Source organism: Dendropsophus ebraccatus, chromosome 4 (assembly GCF_027789765.1).
Source record: "Dendropsophus ebraccatus isolate aDenEbr1 chromosome 4, aDenEbr1.pat, whole genome shotgun sequence".
Taxonomy (NCBI): domain Eukaryota; kingdom Metazoa; phylum Chordata; class Amphibia; order Anura; family Hylidae; genus Dendropsophus; species Dendropsophus ebraccatus.
Genome location: NC_091457.1, coordinates 78,293,964 through 78,313,500, shown reverse-complemented (window position 1 = coordinate 78,313,500; position 19,537 = coordinate 78,293,964). Strand labels below are relative to the sequence as shown.

At 46.7% G+C, this 19,537-nt stretch overlaps 1 protein-coding gene across 1 annotated transcript in view; it reads left to right on the top strand.

The window, feature by feature from the left end:
• The first annotated feature begins 2,157 nt into the window (after nt 1-2,157).
• Nucleotides 2,158-19,537, top strand: part of CHTF8 (chromosome transmission fidelity factor 8) — a 65,220-nt gene continuing 47,840 nt past the window's right edge. Inside the window, exon 1 of the mRNA XM_069966093.1 lies at nt 2,158-2,326. The gene's annotated coding sequence lies outside the window, so the exon portion shown is untranslated. The remainder of the gene's footprint in view (nt 2,327-19,537) is intronic.

Here is a 19,537-nt window from a genome sequence, read left to right as displayed (position 1 = left end):
TATGAGCCAGTTCTCTAGAATTGATCGGAACCAAATTATACCTCCCAGCAAGGCGTGGGGCGAACACACTATTTTTTTTTATTAATGTGGGGGGCCCAGACACTTTGGTTGTATGGGGCCCCGAAATTCCTGATGGCGGCCCTGATGATGTGTGTCGGTCTCTGGCTTTTCAAATGTCCACTCAGCCAATTAACTTAACCCCCTGGGAGTCAGACACTTTTTGGACCCAAAAAACACCACTTAAAAAAATACATACACATAAGCTATGCCATTTTTTTGGTGAGCAGAAGAACTTCTATTAAACTCTATGGCAATAAAACGCCAAAGTTCGCAAAACAAACAAAACAAAACAAAAACAAAAACACATGAGAGGAGGGAAAGACACCACACCAAAAAACACCAAAGTATGTAAAGCATTTCATAAATTCCATTGATTTCTTTTCTGCCATTTTTGCTAGGTTTCAAGGAAATGTGAAACCAGCCTTAAAGGGGTATTCCCCCCAAAATCATTTTTGCATTAATACATTGCCCACCCGTAGCTTTTCATCTTTCCAATATAAAGTTATTATGGATTCTGCACAGTTTTGCTGTTATCCAGCTGCATTCACCCCCACGGAATGCATAGAATCATCAGACCTCAGTCCAACCCGACACGCTCCCTGCTCCTGGCCCCCACCCCCGGAGTCGGCACCACGTGTCCTCAGTCCCAGCACAGTGAAGTGACACTGAGAACACTGATGGGGAGGCTGCCGTTAGAGAGGGAAACAGTGATCAGCGCAGCTGTCACTGTCTCCCTCTCTAACAGCAGTCACCCGTTCACCCCCAGCCCAGAGCTCACCCCCTGTGTCCAGAGCCTCCCGGCGCACCGTCCAGCACTCACCTGCAGCACACAGCCCCGCGCCCCAAAACCAACCGCCCCCCCCGCCATCACCAACCAACCCCTCCACCGCTCGATCACCAAGTGGCACCCCCCCTTCGTGATCAGCCATGGGGCACCACCTTCACCCGCAGCACTCACCATCTCAGCTCTGCTACTCGGTCAGTGCCATCTCATCTCTGCTACACCTTCCCCCAACTCAGCTCTGCTACACCTTCCCCCCAACTCAGCTCTGCTACTCGGTCAGTGCCATCTTAGCTCTGCTACACCTTCCCCCCAACTCAGCTCTTCTACTCGGTCAGTGCCATCTCAGCTCTGCTACACCTTCTCCCCAACTCAGCTCTGCTACTTGGTCAGTGCCATCTCAGCTCTGCTACACCTTCAGTGCCATCTCAGCTCTGCTACACCTTCCCCCCAACTCAGCTCTGCTACTCGGTCAGTGCCATCTCAGCTCTGCTACACCTTCTCCCCAACTCAGCTCTGCTACTCGGTCAGTGCCATCTCAGCTCTGCTACTCGGTCAGTGCCATTTCAGCTCTGCTACACCTTCCCCCCAACTCAGCTCTGCTACTCTGTCAGTGCCATATCAGCTCTGCTACACCGTTACCACCAACTCAGCTCTGCTACACCGTTACCGCCAACTCAGCTCTTCTACACCGTCACCGCCAACTCAGCTCTGCTACACTGTCATCCCCAACTCAGCTCTGCTACAGCGTCACCTCCAACTCAGCTCTGTTACAAGGTCATCCCCAACTCAGCTCTGCTACACCGTCACCGCCAACTCAGCTCTGCTACACCGTCACTTCCAACTCAGCTCTGCTACACCAACACCGCCATATCAGCTCTGCTACACTGTCATCATCTCCTTCATTGTCTCAGCTCTGCTACTTCACCATCATCAGGCATAAGCATTGCATGATGGGAAATGTACTTGTAACTCAGGAACAGCAGCAGCTAGAAAGATGGGAGACGTCTCAAAATACTCAGAGGGACTTGGTGAGTAAGGCCAGCTAGGTTTGGGAGCATTACATTTTTTTAGGTCTTGGGGGGAATACCCCTTTAAGCTTTCTAATGGTAAGAGTCTCTTTGTTGCCCATAGCAACCAATCACAGCTCAGCTTTCATGTTCCCAGAGCAATGTGAGAAATGAAAGCTGAGCTGTGATTGGTTGCTATGGGTCTCTTACTACAGCAGCACAATACATTTCCCTTAGTAGCCCATAGCAACCAATCAGAGCTCCCCTTTCACTTTACCAAGGCAAATAATACGTGAAAGCTGAGCTGTGATTGGTTACTAAATGGAAACAAGGATAAATCTACTGAGACCCCACCGGGTATTTTTGTTTGGGCAGCGTATACTCCTACAGCCAGTGGCAGAGGGAAGAGCTGGAGAAGGAGAGTGACCAGCAGGGGGCGCTCCTGTGTGCCGTCTCCTCACCTCACACAATAACGGTGAGTACGGCAGAGCGGCCATCTTTGGAGGAGCAGAGCTGACAGGTACAGTGTAAGAGAGGTGGTGTATGGTGTTTTTAGTGTCCCACATTATCATTATTATTATTATTACACACTTACACCCTTGCACACCTTACTACAATGTATAGTGACATAAAAAAAAGTACACATTTTTGGCAACAAGAAAAACTTTTATTTAAAGAGGACCAATCACCTAAATGTAACTGTCCCTATTATGAAAGTATATCTCTCCCTAACTCTATTCATGAAGATACAGACTGCATTTGCAGTCTGTATCTTTATACTTTACCTGATCCTCTGTTCCCTGGCTGTTCCGGTGGGCGCCGCCATCTTGATGACGTCACTTGCGTTCCAGCGGTGCGTTCCAGCGTGACGTCATCAAGATGGCGCCGCCGCCGGAACAGCCAGGGAACAGAGAATCGGGTAAAGTATAAAGATACAGACTGCAAAGGCAGTCTGTATCTTCATAGATAGACTTCATGAAGATACAGACTGTATTTGCAGTCTGTATCTTTATACTTTACCTATCCTCTGCTTCAGTGCCGCACGGCCGGGCGCCGCCATCTTGATTACGGGCCTTGCGTTCCACCGCTGGAACGCAAGTGACGTAATCAAGATGGCGGCGCCGGCCTTGCTGCACCGAAGAAGAGGATAGGTAAAGTATAAAGATACAGACTGCAGAGGCAGTCTGTATCTTCATAAATAGATTAGAGGAAAGGGACTAGAAAATACACAGCGCTCTTGCGCTGTATAGCGCGAGATCACTGTGTATTAACGGAGCGGCGGGCAAAGGATCATGGGAACCTTTCCTGCCGCTCTGCATGACGGGAGTTTCCTGTCTCGCGCCGGCTCTTTTGAAAAGAGCCGGCTCGAGACAGGAAAATAAAAAGTGAATAATTAAAAAACGTGATAATAAAAATAATTAATTATATTTACAAATGTTAATAAAATGATGATTTACATCTAATTAGGGAAAAAAAAAATTTTAACTTTCGTCCATGATTGGTTCTCTTTAAGTTATTAAATTATTCGCTGTCGGCTGTAGGGATGTCCCTCGGAGCGTGCTGTGGTGGTGGCGGCGGGGAAGCCGCTGAGCACTTTCTTGGAGATGCTGGCCAGGCATTTCCTCAGCTCCTCGGTACTGGTGAAGCATCGCAGGATCAGTCTGATGCTCTGTAGGAAGCCGATCAGCATCCTGCTGGTGGTGATAGTCCATGACAATGTTGCACTCGCTGTGATTGCTTGCAGATCGCTGGTGCTGATGGTGGAAATCCATGTGCTCACTGGCAGTAGTGGTGGTGATCCAGGTGGCTCTGGTCATCCAGATCTCCAGGAAGCTGGTGAGGGTGGTGGTCCAGATGATCAGATCTCTTGTGCTGCAGATCCAGGTGATGAAATCACAGGCAGTGGTGATCACACTCACTCGCTCTACAGCAGCTGTGATCCAGGTCAGCAGGTCACTATTAGTGAAAGTTCAGCTCAGCAGGCGGCTTGTGGTGGATATCCAGCTAAGCAGGTCAGTGAAGGTGGTTGCTGCACTTTGGAGATGGCTGCTGATGGAAATGAGGTCACAGGTGGTCATATTCCAGTTGAGCAGGTCTCCAATGGTGTTGTTTGGGCTCTGCATTTTGATGGTGCTGGAGTTGCTACGCTGCAGGTTGGTGGTGGTGGAATTGGGCCTCTGCAGGTTGGTGGTAATCTTCCAGCTGGGCTGCTCTATGATGGAACTGTAGGCCCCTGGTGATGTTGTCCCATTATTTCAAATCATTCGCTGTCGGCGGTAGGGATGTCCCTCGGAGCGTGCTGTGGTGGTGGTGGCGGGGAAGCCGCTGAGCACTTCTTCAGATATGATGGCCAGGCATTTCCTCAGCTCCTCGGTACTGGAGAGACATTGCACGATAAGTCTGATGCCCTGTAGGGCGCCGATCAGCATCCTGCTGGTGGTGTTCATCCAGGACAACGCCTCACCCGCAGTTATGAGCCAAGTGCACCTGTTGCAGCGACTGGTCAGCCAAGTGAGAAGCTGGAGGGTTGTGGCAATCCACAACAGCTTCTCACTTATGCTGCTCAGTGCGGCCTGCAGATCGCTGGTGGTGACGGTGGAAATAAACGTTGTCAGCTCACCGGTGGTAGTGTTGGTGATCCAGGCGGCTGTGGTCATCCAGATCTCCAGGAAGCTGCTGCGGGTGAGGGTGGTTGTCCAGGCGATCAGGTCTCTGGTGCTGCAGATCCAGTTGATGTAATCACAGGTGGTGGTGATCACACTCACTCTCTCTACAGCAGCTGTGATCCAGGTCAGCAGGGCGCTATTACTGAAAGTCCAGCTCAGCAGGCGACTGGTAGTGGATGTCCAGCTGAGCACATCACTAACAGCAGTTAGCCAGCTAAGCAGGTCAGTAAAGGCGGTTGCTGCGCTCTGGACATGACTGCTGATGGACATCAGGTCACAGTCGGGCAGGTCTCCAATGGTGGTGTTTGGACGCTGCAGGTTTCTGGTGGTGTAATTGGGCCTCTGCAGGATGGGGGTAATCTTACAGCTGGTCTGGTCTCTGATGGTGCTGTTTGGCCACTGCAGGCCCGAGGTGATATTGTCCCAGCTGAGCGGGTTGCTGATGGAATTGCCCCAGCTCAGCGGGTTGATGAAGGGTTCAATCATGCTGAGTGGTTGTCTGGTGGAAAGACAGCCCACTAGGATTGGAACCAAATAGCAAAGGAGGTTGCCAAAAATGGCAAGCTCCCTGTCAATCCTCTCCTCTCTCTCCATGAAATGACGAAAATCGAAAACACTAGAAATGACTATCAGTATACACAGGCAGAAAGCAAGGTAGTACCAACAGTGTGATCGCTAGTGAGTCCCTAAGAACAGAGATTCTGGGGCTCTGCACCTTCTTTTATAGGGCCCTTGGATGACATCACCAATTATGTCACTTACGTGATGTCACTGCTTGTCGTAGTGATGTCATGAGCATGCCCGGGCAGGTTGTCAGGTTGTTGTTTCAAATTGTTGTTGTTTACAAGTCAATGGAAAAACCGGATCCAACCGGATCCAACCAGATGGCACACAATTGCATCGGTAGTTGCATCCGTTTTTTTCCATAAAATGTATACGTTAAACGTATAGGATAAAATGCATTGTGAACCTAGCCTTAGCCATGTCACCCACTATACAATGTCAGATGTGAAATAGGCTTTTATGGCCTCTCAGAATGATGTAGGGTGAGTTCAGACATGGAGGATATGTTGCAGATTTTTACAGCCCAATACATGATGGCATGGAGCTCCCAAACAGTAACAGGACCCTCTTTGTGCCCCCCATCTGTGGGTGAGCTGCACCTTGTGCTTCAGTCTTTAGTTAGCCCCTCTCTTGGTGCAAAAAAACCTTTGCACTTATGAACTGTGACAATGCCCCCCCGTCACTGCACCCCTAGATAAATTGGGCCACTGTCCTCCTAAATCATTGTTTCCCAACCACTGGCTCTTCAGCTGTTGCCAAAATACAACTCCCATCATGTCCTGCCAGTAGTGCATAATGGAAGTTGTAGTTTTGCAGCAACTGGAGAGTGAGTCACTTGTTGGAGAACACTGGATTAAATAAACAGTTTTCCTAAGGGTACAAACCCACTTGACGTATTTGCTGCGTGAATCAGTCTTAAAAATAAGCAGGCAAAACGCAGGTTGGCTTTATACGATTGTTCTGCGTTAAAATACGCAATTGCGTATTTTTGAAGCGTGAAGCTTGTTGTTAGCAAAGCATCAGTTGTTAACAACCTGTGCGAAAAACGCATGTAACTTCACGCTTCAAAAATACGCAATTGCGTATTTTAACACAGAACAATTGTATAAAGCCAACCTGCGTTTTGCCTGCTTATTTTTAAGACTGATTCACGCAGCAAATACGTCAAGTGGGTTTGTACCCTTAATCTTTCTTTCCCAGTCAGTGACTTTTCAGCTGTTGCCAAACTATAACTGCCATTATACCTTGCCAGCAGTCCATATTGGGGGCTGTAGTTTTGCAGCAACTGTTAAAAGTCACATGTTAGAGAGCGCTGCACTAAAGAAACTGTCCCACAAGTGACTGTTTCCTAATAAGCGACTGTTAAGCTGTTGCCAAAATACACCTGCCATCACGTTCTGCTAGCTGATAACAGGGCCCCGTCACTTGCCCAGGTAAGCCGGGTCCTGACGCCGGCCCTGTGACTAGCGGTTGTACAACCCATCCACATGCTTGTGTATGCAACTCTCTACCTGCTACGGACCAGACAGATTTCCTTGATCTTGGCATCCTGTATATCCACCCTCGTTGAGTATACATTACAAGGCGTATGCAGCCCTGAAAACCCTGAGGACCACAGGGCAATAGGAAAAATGGCATTTATAATATGTTTAGTCCTTGCTTCACATCTTTAAAAAATAGATTTTAAATCACCTGGTGTCAATTAAGTTAAACTTTTTTGTAACCTATTTCTGTATAAAAAAAAGTCAAGTACTTATCAGCTGCTGTATGTCCTGCAAGAAGCAGCAGCAGATTAAATGTAAATTGGGCCCAACCTGGGCCCCCAGTGTGGCTGAACCACCCCGCTAGCAGTGGCGCAAGCTCAATATTCTTACGGTAAAGGGGGACACAATCCAGCCCTGGACCGTTCCTGAAATGCAGAGAGGTGGGGAGCAAGCACAGAGAGGCATTACAGGCCTAGGCCCTGCTAGTGATGTCACGATACCAGCTTTTTTATTTCAATACTCAATACCAGTTTGATACCTCAAAAAAAATACAAATATACCTCCTTGTGCACAACAACTATCATATGATATGATAGTTTTTGTGCACAAGGAGGTATGCTGGGAGTTGTAGTGCACAATGAGGTATGCTGGGAGTTGCAGTGTGCAGCAGCAGCCTTCCAATATAACAACAACTCTCAGCAGCAGGGTTCTTGAGTCCTGACAGCACCACACTGTGCATGTTGACATGGCTGCAGCTGCAGGCAATGACAGCACTCTCCTCTCTTGACATCCTCTGTGCTGCTGGGACCTCCCCTATAAGATCAGCACACTCCTCTCCTGACATCCTCTGTGCTGCTGTGATGCCTGTATAAGATCAGCACCCTCCTCTCCTGACATCCTCTGTGCTGCTGTGATCTCCCCTATAAGATCAGCACCCTCCTCTCCTGACATCCTCTGTGCTGCTGTGACCTCTCCTATAAGATAAGCACCCTTCCTTTCCTGACATGCTCTGTGCTGCTGTGACCTCCCCTATAACATTAGCACACTCCTCTCCTGACATCCTCTGTGCTGCTGAGACCTCCCCTATACAATCAGCACCCTCCTCTCCTGACATCCTCTGTGCTGCTGGGACCTTCCCTATAAGATCAGCACCCTCCTCTCCTGGTATTCTCTGTGCTGCTGTGACCTCCCCTATAAGATCAGCACACTCCTCTCCTGACATCCTCTGTGCTGCTGTGACCCTGTGACCTCCCTATAACATCAGCACCCTCCTTTCCCGGCAGGCCACGCAGCCACTGTCTAAAGGCCCTATTCCACCAACAGATCTGACAACAGATTATCTGCCAAAGGGCCCTATTCCATGGGACGAGCAGGGCCCGATCAATGATGTAAACGAGTGCCAATCTGCTAGATCGCTGCTCGTTTACTGGGCCTATTCCACAGCCCGATGATGGTTGAGTGAGGGCTGCAGGGACATCGTTACCGATGTCCTTGCAGCATACATTACCTGTCAGCTGACAGGCCACTCGGCCAATCACAGGCCGCGGCGGTTCCGGCCTGTGATTGGCTGAGTGCTCCGTCAGCTGGCAGGCCATGCTGAAGCTAGAGCGCGCGGGACCCGGGGAGGAAGTCAGAGCGGAGGAGAAGCCCTGCAGGTAATGTATTGTGCTTCTCAAATCGTCGGTCGCCCACAGCGCACCGCTATTCCACCGTAGCGATGCACAGTGGGGGAACGATGATTTTAGGTCTGGCCCTAAATGAACGATCAGCTGATGACACGATCATCGGCTATCGTTCTCTCTATTCCACCGAGCGATAATCGGCCGAATGGGGCTGATTCAGCCGATTATCGTTCCTGTGGAATAGGGCCCAAAGATTTGAAGCCAAACCCAGGAGTGGATTTGAAAAGAGGAGAGAAATCCAGTCTTTCCTTTATGACCTGATCTCTGTTTATAGTCTGTTTCTGGGTTTGGCTTCAAATCTTTGGCAGATATTCTGTCGTCAGATCTGTTGGTGGAATAGGGCCTTAAAGGGACAGTGTCACATTTTTGATAATTTTCTATTGAAAAGTAATAAGTACAAATAAGTCTGTTGGATGTTTTTTTTTTTTTATGTAGTGTTTCATTATTTTTTTTCTAAAATGTATTGCTGCACAGGGGGCTGCCATGTTTATAGTGTCTGTGTGTGACGTCATTTCATGACACACACACAGACACTATACGGCACCTCCACATCATTGAAGTGAACCGACGGAGTCCTTCTGGTTCACTTACACTGGAGGCTCCGTCAGTGTGTACTGCGCATGTGCATAGACATGCGCAGTACAGAGCTGAAGTACATGGGGCGGGTGGCGGCGCCATTTTCTTAAAGTCCCGCACGAGAACCGGGGAGGAGAGAGAGACCGCACAGAGAGTGGACAGGAGATATGTGTGCAGCTATCTCTCTCCCCAGGGCCACCAGGTGGAATCAGTGGCGGCCGGTGGACGCCTGGGCTGCCCCATCTCCCAGTCCGCATTCCACTTCTGTCACAGCCCAGAGCGGGGGAGCCCCGTGCACCACGACTCCTCGCGGCCCGGTTCACTGACAGCTGCCCTGATCCCTCTTAGGTCTGCATAGGATTATTCTGCCCCATTAGACCCCCGATGCTAAATCTGGCCCTATCATCTCCTCCGTGACCCCCATCATCCCCTCACCTCCTCCGTCACCCCCATCATCCCCTCACCTCCTCTATCACCCCCATCACCCCCTCCTCTATCACCCCCATCATCCCCTCACCTCCTCTATCACCCCCATCATCCCCTCCTCTGTCACCATCATCCCCTCACCTCCTCCATCACCCCCATCATCCCCTCCTCTATCACCCCCATCATCCCCTCACCTCCTCTATCACCCCCATCATCCCCTCACCTGCTCTGTCACCCCCATCATCCCCTCACCTCCTCTGTCACCCCCATTATCCCCTCCTCCGTCACCCCCATCATCCCCTCACCTTCTCTATCACCCCCATCATCACCTCCTCTATCACCCCCATCCTCCCCTTACTTCCTCTGTCACCCCCATCATCCCCCTCCTCTGTCACCCCCATCATCCCCTCACCTCCTCTGTCACCCCCATCATCCCCTCACCTTCTCTATCACCCCTGTAACCGGTTGCTTTTGATAATAGTCGGAGAAGGCTATAACCACACAGATTAATAGAAAAATAAGGTATTTAATACAAAGAACAATACTTAGCTGTAGTTACAGATGGTACAGATGAATAGTTGTTTTATCCACAATGAAATGGGGAGCCCCTTTGTATATTATGGTCTAATATACGCCCATTTCCCTCGATGACCACCAGGGTGCTGGGCACCTTCCATCCATGGTCCCAGCTGAGGCTGACTAGAAGCTACATACCCCTGACCTTTATAGTAAGTTTGGGTGGGGGGGATGTGCTTCTATGTCTATGTAGACCACTGATGACCATGAATGGAAGTTATCTGATGTTTCTCCGGCCTTGTACATATTTACCAAGCACAATGGGGACCCAGTTTTACAATTACAGCTATAAGGTTCTTTCAGCCATACAACAATAGCAACAAACAACTGTATCCTCCAATGTTTACACTATTGTGAAGGTATATGGCTGGACAGTTGACATAGGTGTGACAGTATACATACACACACACAACTACAATGACTTCTACACACATAGCCATACGAATATATATATATATATATATATATATATATATATATACATACAAGACATTAAAATAATACATTCCTTCTCATTACATCAATAAGACACTTTAATTTTCTGAAATGAACCCATCCGGTTACACTCCACCCCTTGTCTTATTGATGTGATGTAAGGAAGTTACAAAACATTATTAGTGACGCCATTTACACATTCTTCTGATATCATCCTCATTTAACCATGTGATTGCTCACTTCCTATTTTCTCTTACATTGGTCGGTTGCTACAAACAGAAACTGGTGCGGTCACAGCTGGGCTTAAAACCAAAAAAGAAAAATCAAATGTCCAGTAATACAAAATACAATATCCATTCTGGTGGGAATTTTCTTTCTTCTGATCTTCTTAGACCCCAATCTCATGTGCAGGGAAGCAAGGGGATTATTGTGCCCTCGCCACAGGGGCCTATTGCTCAGGTAACGTCACTACTTCCATGGTTGGCCAAAGGACAGATCCTCAGTAGGCATCTGCCCCCACTCTACATGTTCAGAAGTCTGTCTCATTCCTCCCCTCCCCTATGTATCTCTGGTGATGGATCAGGGGGTTGCAGGTATGGCTGGAGGTGCAGACTGTAGAGCCCCTTTAGCAGTGTTGTTCCAGGTACATGGTCTTCCTTCACTCGTGCATCATCTTGGCACCTTGGAGACACTGTAGATCTCTGGATGTCAGCTCTTCAGGCTTTCTGCACTTGCTGAGTTTTAAGAGGGGTCAATATCCAAATAGGAATGAATCAACAAATCCACAGCAGATAGGAAACATGGTGGCTTTAGACTCAGTCACATGAGAACAGAAGGTCATTTGCGAAGTCTCTGTAAACTCTGTATAAAGCCCTGTGCATTTTCATGGTGGTCACTCATTCCTTCATCAAATGGAGAACTTAAAAATAAAAATCCAAATGTCTTTCTTAGGGAAAAAAAACAACAAATCAAATCTCTGCCCAGGAAAGTGTTTCTGTTGATAGCAAGGACATGTAACAATGGCTATCTACCTAATCCCATTACCAACATGTTTATCGTCAAACAACATTCTTAAATTTCAAGCATACAAACTAAACATATAGTATATGACTTCAGTCTATTGGATGAATAAACAAATCAAGAGTATACACACATATCCTTTAACCCCTTAACGACATCGGGCGTAAACTTACGCCCTCGCGCCCTGGTACTTGGCGCATCAGGGCGTAAATTTACGCCCGATGTTTCCCCGATCGCTGCGTGTTCACACACAGCGGTCGGGGAAGATGGCCTGCTATAAATCATAGCAGGCCATCTTAGCTTCACGGCACGGGGGGTGGTTAACACCCCCCGTGCTTACGATCGCCGCTATAGGCTGATCAATTCAGATCAGCCAATAGCGGCGATCGGAACCTTTCCGGGTCATCGGCGACCCGATGACCCGGAAAAAAATGGCGGTCGGTGCTGTCCGAGGACGGCACCGACCGCCATTACTGTAAAAAGTAATGGTGATCGCCGTGCCACCGGCCCGATCGCCGTGAACGGCCGGCCGGTACCGGCCGGCCATTCACGGCGATCGGGCCGGTGGCACGGCGATCAGAGTCCCACAATATAGTAAATACCTGCCCTGGACCCCTCAGCTAGGTAGCCGAGGGGTCCAGAGCAGGTATTTGTACATTACTCACCTGTCCCGGGCTCCTGATCGGCGTCTTCCGGGTTCGCGGCATCCTCGTCTTCGTTCGGGTCTTCGGCTTCTTCCGTGACGTCACGTTCGGCTTCTCTCGGCTATTTTCGGCTCCAGCGTCGGCTCTTTCCGTATTTTGCGCTCTGCTGCCCTCTAGCGGCTGATATGTGTAATACACTTATCAGCAGCTACAGGGATGTTCAAATGTAGAAATTTTTTTTTTTTTTTTCAAATTTTTTTTTTTTCTATTTTCCGCACCCTATCGCCGCTGAGTGTTGATCAGCATCGCACGAAAGTGCGCTGCTAATCAGCAACTCCTCCTTTTTGGCGTAGGGTGTTTTTTTTCTATATTCTACTGCCACGGTCTGCTTATAAGTGCCGCACATAAGTGCGGCATTTATCAGCAACTCCTTTGTTGGCGTAGGTTTTTTTTTTATACTTACTGTAAAAAAACACGTAAAAAACACTACATTACACCACACTACATTGAATAAAGTTTGACACTACACCACTACATACCCCATATACCAATCCCCGTATAAAGATGGCCCCCAGGGTGTTTTCGGCGTCAGAGGGATACGTTATTATTACCTCCGACACCGAAACAGCCAGTGAGGATGAATGGGGGGGTCCTTCGTTCCTCCATTCATCCTCATCATCCTCATCCTCCAATGACGTATCTGGGGGTAGCGTAGCGTACGCTGCCCCCCAGACACATCTTTTCCGCCAGTACCGTCCCAATAAGAGATGACGGTATGGTGTGAAATTCTACAAACTCTGTGAGCGTGCCTCAGGGTACACTTACAGATTTCGGGTACGTGCACACTGCGGAATGGCGAAGGATAATCCTTTGTGCATTCCACAGCTGGCACCCGCCGGCGGACTGATGCGGGCGCATGTCTCCACCCGTGTCATAGACTCCATTCTATGCACGGGCGGATTCCATCGTCCATCCAAAGAATGAACACGTTGGACGGAGAGCGGAATCCGCCCGTGCATAGAATGGAGTCTATGACACGTGTGGAGACGCGCGCCTGCATCAGTCCGCCGGTGGGTGCCAGCTGTGGAATGCACGAAGGGTTATCTGTCGCGATTCCGCAGTGTGCATGTACCCTTAGAGTGTATGTAGGAAGGGACACCCGAATCCAGCCCCCAGATGCCCCCCTCCCCCCCATCCTCGGAGTTAGTGGGAAGATCGTCCGGGAACTGATCTTCCCACTGCTGGATAAAGGTCACCACCTGTACGGGGATAACTTTTATACCAGCGCACCCTCCTCTGGTCTCTCGCTGCCCTGTAGCTTGCGGCACGATCCGAACATATCAGAAGCAGTAATAGCGCCCTAATATTTAGCAGCCATGGAGCGGACCCAGCGCTTCTGGATATGAAGGACCCCGTATCGCACCAGGGCAACATTCTCCAGGTGACGTCCCCCACACTGGAGAACGGGAGACCCCAGAAGAAGTGCAGAGTGTGGCGTAACAGGGGATCAGGAAGGACAACATTTTCCAGTGTGACGCCTGTCCTGATCCCCCCGGCCTCTGTATACTGGATCGCTTCAAGGCGCACCACACGTCATTGGAGTTCTACATTATCTAAATTCTGTCCCTTATTCCTATTTCAGGGGTCACGTTGATCCGGGGATTATTCTGATCGCCATTATGGAGTCGGGAAGGAATTTTTCCCCTGTGATGAGGCTACTGTCGTCTGCCTTAAAAGGGTTTTTTGCCTTCCTCTGGATCAACACAGGTTGAATTTGATGGACACCTTTCATTTCCAACCTTATAAACTAATAATTGGCCTAATACCCCCAAATAAATTAGAATTGTCCCTTTTCCCCAGCTAAGTAGGTATGGCCGCCATTTCCATTAGAGGATGCCATGTCGCAATTACAAAGCCCCTGTGCGGCCAGGACAGTAGAAACCCCCCACAAGTGACCCCATTCTGGAAACTACACCCCATAAGGAATCTAAGAAGGGGGGCAGCGGGGATATGGCCCCCTGGTGACGGCCACATTTGGGACGTGAAAATGAAAAAAATTGTATTTTTTATTTTCTCGGCACATGTTCTACGTAAGTGCCCGTCACCAGTGGGGTCCATATGCTCACTGCACCCCTTGTTAGATTCCTTATGGGGTGTAGTTTCCAGAATGGGGTCACTTGTCGGGGGTTTCTACTGTCCTGGCAGCACAGGAGCTTTGTAATTGCGACATGGCCTCCATCCTCCATTCCAGCCTCTAAATGGCGCTCTGTCCCTTTGGTGACTTGCCCTGTGCCCATATGGCACATTATGTCCACATGTGGGGTATTTTCGTACTCAGGGGACACTACCCTACACGTTTTGTGTTCATTTTCTTTTTTAACCCCTTGTGGAAATGGAAAAAAAATCAAGGCTAGACCAACATTTAGTGTAATTTTTGTAAAATTTTTACTCTAAATCATTAATCTTGTCATGTTTTTTCATTTTCACAAGGGGTTAAAAGATAAAAAAAAACATTTAATGTGTAGAGCAATTTCCCCTGAGTACGGAAATACCCCACATGTGGACATAAAGCGCCATGCGGGTGCAGGGTAAGCCTCCGAAGGGAAGAAGCGCCATTTGGTTTTTGAAGGCTGGATTTGGATGGAATGGATTTCGAGGGGCCATGTTGCATTCAAAAGGCCCCTGTGTTGCCAAGACAGTTGAAACCCCCCACAAGTGACCCCATTATGGAAACTGCACCCCTCAAGGAATGTAACAAGGGGTGTAGTGAGCATATGGACCCCACTGGTGACGGACACAAATGTGGAACAATGTGGCGTGAAAATGAAATATTACATTTTTTACACTATAATGTTGGTTTAGCCTTGAATATATCATTTTCACAAGGGGTTAAAAGAGGAGAAAAAAAACAAAATGTGTAGCGCAATTTCCCCCGAGTCCGTAAATACCCCATATGTGGACATAAAGCGCCATGCGGGTGCAGGGTAAGCCTCCGAAGGGAAGGAGCACCATTTCGTTTTTGAAGGCTGGATTTGGATGGAATGGATTTCGAGGGGCCATGTTGCATTCAAAAGGCCTCTGTGTTGCCAAGACAGTTGAAACCCCCCACAAGTGACCCCATTATGGAAACTACACCCCTCAGGGAATGTAACAAGGGGTGTAGTGAGCATATGGACCCCACTGGTGACGGGCACAAATGTGGAACAATGTGGCGTGAAAATGAAATATTAAATTTTTTACACTATAATGTTGGTTTAGCCTTGAATTTATCATTTTCACAAGGGGTTAAAAGAGAAAAAAACACACAATATGTGTAGAGCAATTTCCCCCGAGTCCGTAAATACCCCACATGTGGACATAAAGCGCCATGTGGGCGCAGGGCAAGCCTCCGAAGGGAAGGAGCGCCATTTGGATTTTGGAGGTTGGATTTGGCTAGAATGGATGATGAACGCCATGTCGCATTTACAGAGCCCTCCTGCTGCCAAAACACTGGAAACCCCCCACAAGTGACCCCATTCTGGAAACTGCACCCCTCAAGGAATCTAACAAGGGGTGCAGTGAGGATATGGACCCCTTGATGACGGGCACATTTGTGCCATGAAAGTGAAAAAATGAAATTTTTCCCTTTCACGTCACATTGTTCCACATTTGTGCCCGTCACCAGTGGGGTCCATATGCTCACTGCACCCCTTGTTAGATTCCTTGAGGGGTGTAGTTTCCAGAATGGAATCACTTGTGGGGGGTTTCCAGTGTTTTGGCAGCACGAGGGCTCTGTAAATGCGACATGGCCCTTGAAATCCTTTTCAGTGAAATTCAGCTTCCAAAAGCCAATTGGCGCTCCTTCCCTTTGGAGGCTCGTCCTGCGCCCCCTTGGCACTCTATCGCCACATGTGGGGTATTTCTGTACTCGGGAGAAACTGCGCTACACATTTTTTGTCTTTTTTTGCCTCTTATCCCTTTAAGAAAATGAAAAATTGAAGGCTAGAACAACGTTTTAGTGTAAAAAATAAATTTTTCTTTTTTCACGCCATATTGTTGGGAAAATCTGTGAAGCACCTGTGGGGTCCAGATGCTCACCGCACCCCTTGTTACATTCCTTGAGGGGTGTAGTTTTCTAAATGGTGTCCCTTTAGGGGTGTTTTTTAGGTTTTGACACCCCAGAGCCTCTGCCAACCTGAAGTGGTACAGTCAAAAATGACCAAATATAACGGAGGCGTTGAAATTCACTAGGCGCTCCCTTATATCTGAGGCTTGTGGTTGCGTCAAATAGCGCAATAGGGCCACATATGGGGTATTTCTATAAACTGCAGAAACGGGGCAATAATTATTGGGGTGCATTTCTCTGGTAATAGGTTTATAATTATGAAAAATATTGGATTACAATAAAATCTCTGCACAGAAAATTAAAATTTTCAAATTCCTTACACACTTGGCTTTTATTTCTGTGACTCCCCTAAAGGGTTAAAACACTTTCTGGATGTGCTTTTGCAGAGTTTGGGGGGTGCAGTTTCTGAAATGGGGTGCTTTGTGGGGCTTTCTAACATACAGGCCCCTCAAATACACTTTAAACCTGAACAGGTCCCTAAAAATATCTGATTTTGAAATTTTACTGAAAATTTGGAAATTTGCTGCTAATGTTTTAAGCTTCCTATCGTCTAAAAAAAATGAAAGATAGTTTAATAAATACCGCCAACATAAAGTAGACATGTTGCTAATGCTATTTAATATATAATTTATGTGGTATAACCACTTTCTGTATACGCAAAGAAGTTTCAAAGTTGGAAAAATGCATTTTTTCACATTTTTTCACATTATTTGGGTTTTTTTCATAAAGATTTGTTATGAGTATCGACTCCAATTTACCAGAAATGTAAAGTACAATATGTCACGAGAAAACAATCTCAGAATCAGCCGGATAGGTAAAAGCATCCCGAAGTTATTAATGACTAAAGTGACACTGGTCATATTCATAAAATTTGTCTCTGTCATTAAGGCCATTTCAGGCTCTGTCCTTAAGGGGTTAATATGCATCCCATGTAAAGCAAACCCATCATCCTGTATTGGAGATATATATATATACACATACATATATAGCTATATCCAATGCAGGCATTTTCTCACTAATGGTTACCCATACATATTTGCATTTTCCCAACACAATTCACCCACCCTTATTGTTTTGTTTGTAAACCATCTTGAACGTTCTGAACTCATTCAGTTTATTACTTCAATATTGATTCATTTTTATCCCAAAACCAATTTCAGTGAAATATATTCAATTCAGCATTCAGATACACCACTTATATAGCACCAAGTAGGCATCTGAAGACAATTCAGACTTCTCAATCTTATTTCCCTCTCAGGGTTTCAAGTGACAATGAGGTCTTTAGGAGGGACAAAGGGCTGGTATTTCCAAACATAAGGAGCTGTCACTCTCCCTTTCTTATCCCACCTTTCTCCTCCCACCTTTCTATGTCATTTGTCACCACCCCCTTAGTCCAGGGCTTTGTACTGTCATACTTCAGGTCAGTCGTCTGCAACCTTGGGACCATAAAAGCCTACTAACCTTCTTGTGGTATCACAAGACAGACAAAACATATAACAATACAGACATGTACAAACATAAAACACACATGGGCCCATTCATTCATAACATATAATTCACACAAAAGAAATGTTAAAAATAAAACAAAACAGGGAGCTCCTTAAAAAAAAAAAAAAAAAAAAAGCTTCATGAAATGCCTACAAAATTGTGGTTAACCATATCAAAAAATGTCTCTTTCATGTGCAAATCCTAAAATATAAATGGACAATTAATGGCATTTTCACGCAGTTGAAGTTCTCGGTGTCCATCCTTCCTGCCAAACTGTGAAAAAACAAAACTTTTCATTAGGGCAAAACTTTCCTACAGCTGTGGAAATAAACAAAACTCATGGTTATTTTTCAAATCTTATAAGGTGTAATCAATATCACCACGTGGATTTTTCTCTTTCTATACCCCAATTTACATTTACCAATTTAAATGGATCCATTATATTACAAGTTATACACATACTATATACTGTATAGCAATACTCCTTCAAGAACCTGCAAATAAAACACAGACATATTAGTTATATCATAGATTACATAATCCCATGAAGTCATCAGATGCCATCAGATTATCGTCTATCTGACTGGTCCACAAACAGAAAATACAAACACTAAAACAATGGACAGAGTACAACACTTTGCACAGAGATTACGTTTATAGCTCTCAGACACAAAATCTTCAAATGACAAACAGAGAGTCCTCAACTAATCTTTCCAGAGAAGTCACAAAAAGAAAACCTTCCTGCCGCAGCAGAGCTACATATTGTCATTTATCAATTACTATGAGATTAAACCTCCTGTGAGCTCCAGACCTTCTATTGTTTTCTTACTGACAAGCTGCTTCTCACTCTGCTCTCCCAGGTACAGAGAGAGACTTTTCTGCAGTGTAAAAACACATACAACGTCATTATAAAAACATATACAAGCCTTCATTTATGGCTGGAAGTTACACTTTTTACTGTCACACTGTTACCTTCTACACATTAATCGTTCCAATACCGGTAAAACAATAACATCCATTCTTACCTGCCAATAACACACAACTTCTACTCATACTCTTTGCAAACACATTACTACAGGTTTCACATCTCTCAAACACTTAACTCATGAGTTACTTCAAACCTATAAAACAACAAACTGCGACCACTCATTGGCCAAAACCTGGTGAGGAGCCTGCTCCCACCCTACAATCTCCACATCCATGAAGCCCACTTGCTTCACTTCTTTTTCTTGTATGTCTCTTTCAATTCGCACCAGCAGACAGATCCATCCCACATCTGCTGCGGTCTTCTGCCATTCAAGAGACATAACAAGGCACCACCAGCCGACTGGGGTCTGTCAGCTGAAATGGTGTCACCATCTTCGAGTGCTGGGTGCACAGGGTCGCGATCTACACACCCACCAGGGGACTGGACTCGCTTTGTCATCTACCCCACAACTACACATCTCAGCTAACACATACATTATATCCTATTAAACAGTTATAGCAATTCTATGACTATTATCCCACTTCTGACACCATTATGTAACCGGTTGCTTTTGATAATAGTCGGAGAAGGCAGATTAATAGAAAAATAAGGTATTTAATACAAAGAACAATACTTAGCTGTAGTTACAGATGGTACAGATGAATAGTTGTTTTATCCACAATGAAATGGGGAGCCCCTTTGTATATTATGGTCTAATATACGCCCATTTCCCTCGATGACCACCAGGGTGCTGGGCACCTTCCATCCATGGTCCCAGCTGAGGCTGACTAGAAGCTACATACCCCTGACCTTTATAGTAAGTTTGGGTGGGGGGGATGTGCTTCTATGTCTATGTAGACCACTGATGACCATGAATGGAAGTTATCTGATGTTTCTCCGGCCTTGTACATATTTACCAAGCACAATGGGGACCCAGTTTTACAATTACAGCTATAAGGTTCTTTCAGCCATACAACAATAGCAACAAACAACTGTATCCTCCAATGTTTACACTATTGTGAAGGTATATGGCTGGACAGTTGACATAGGTGT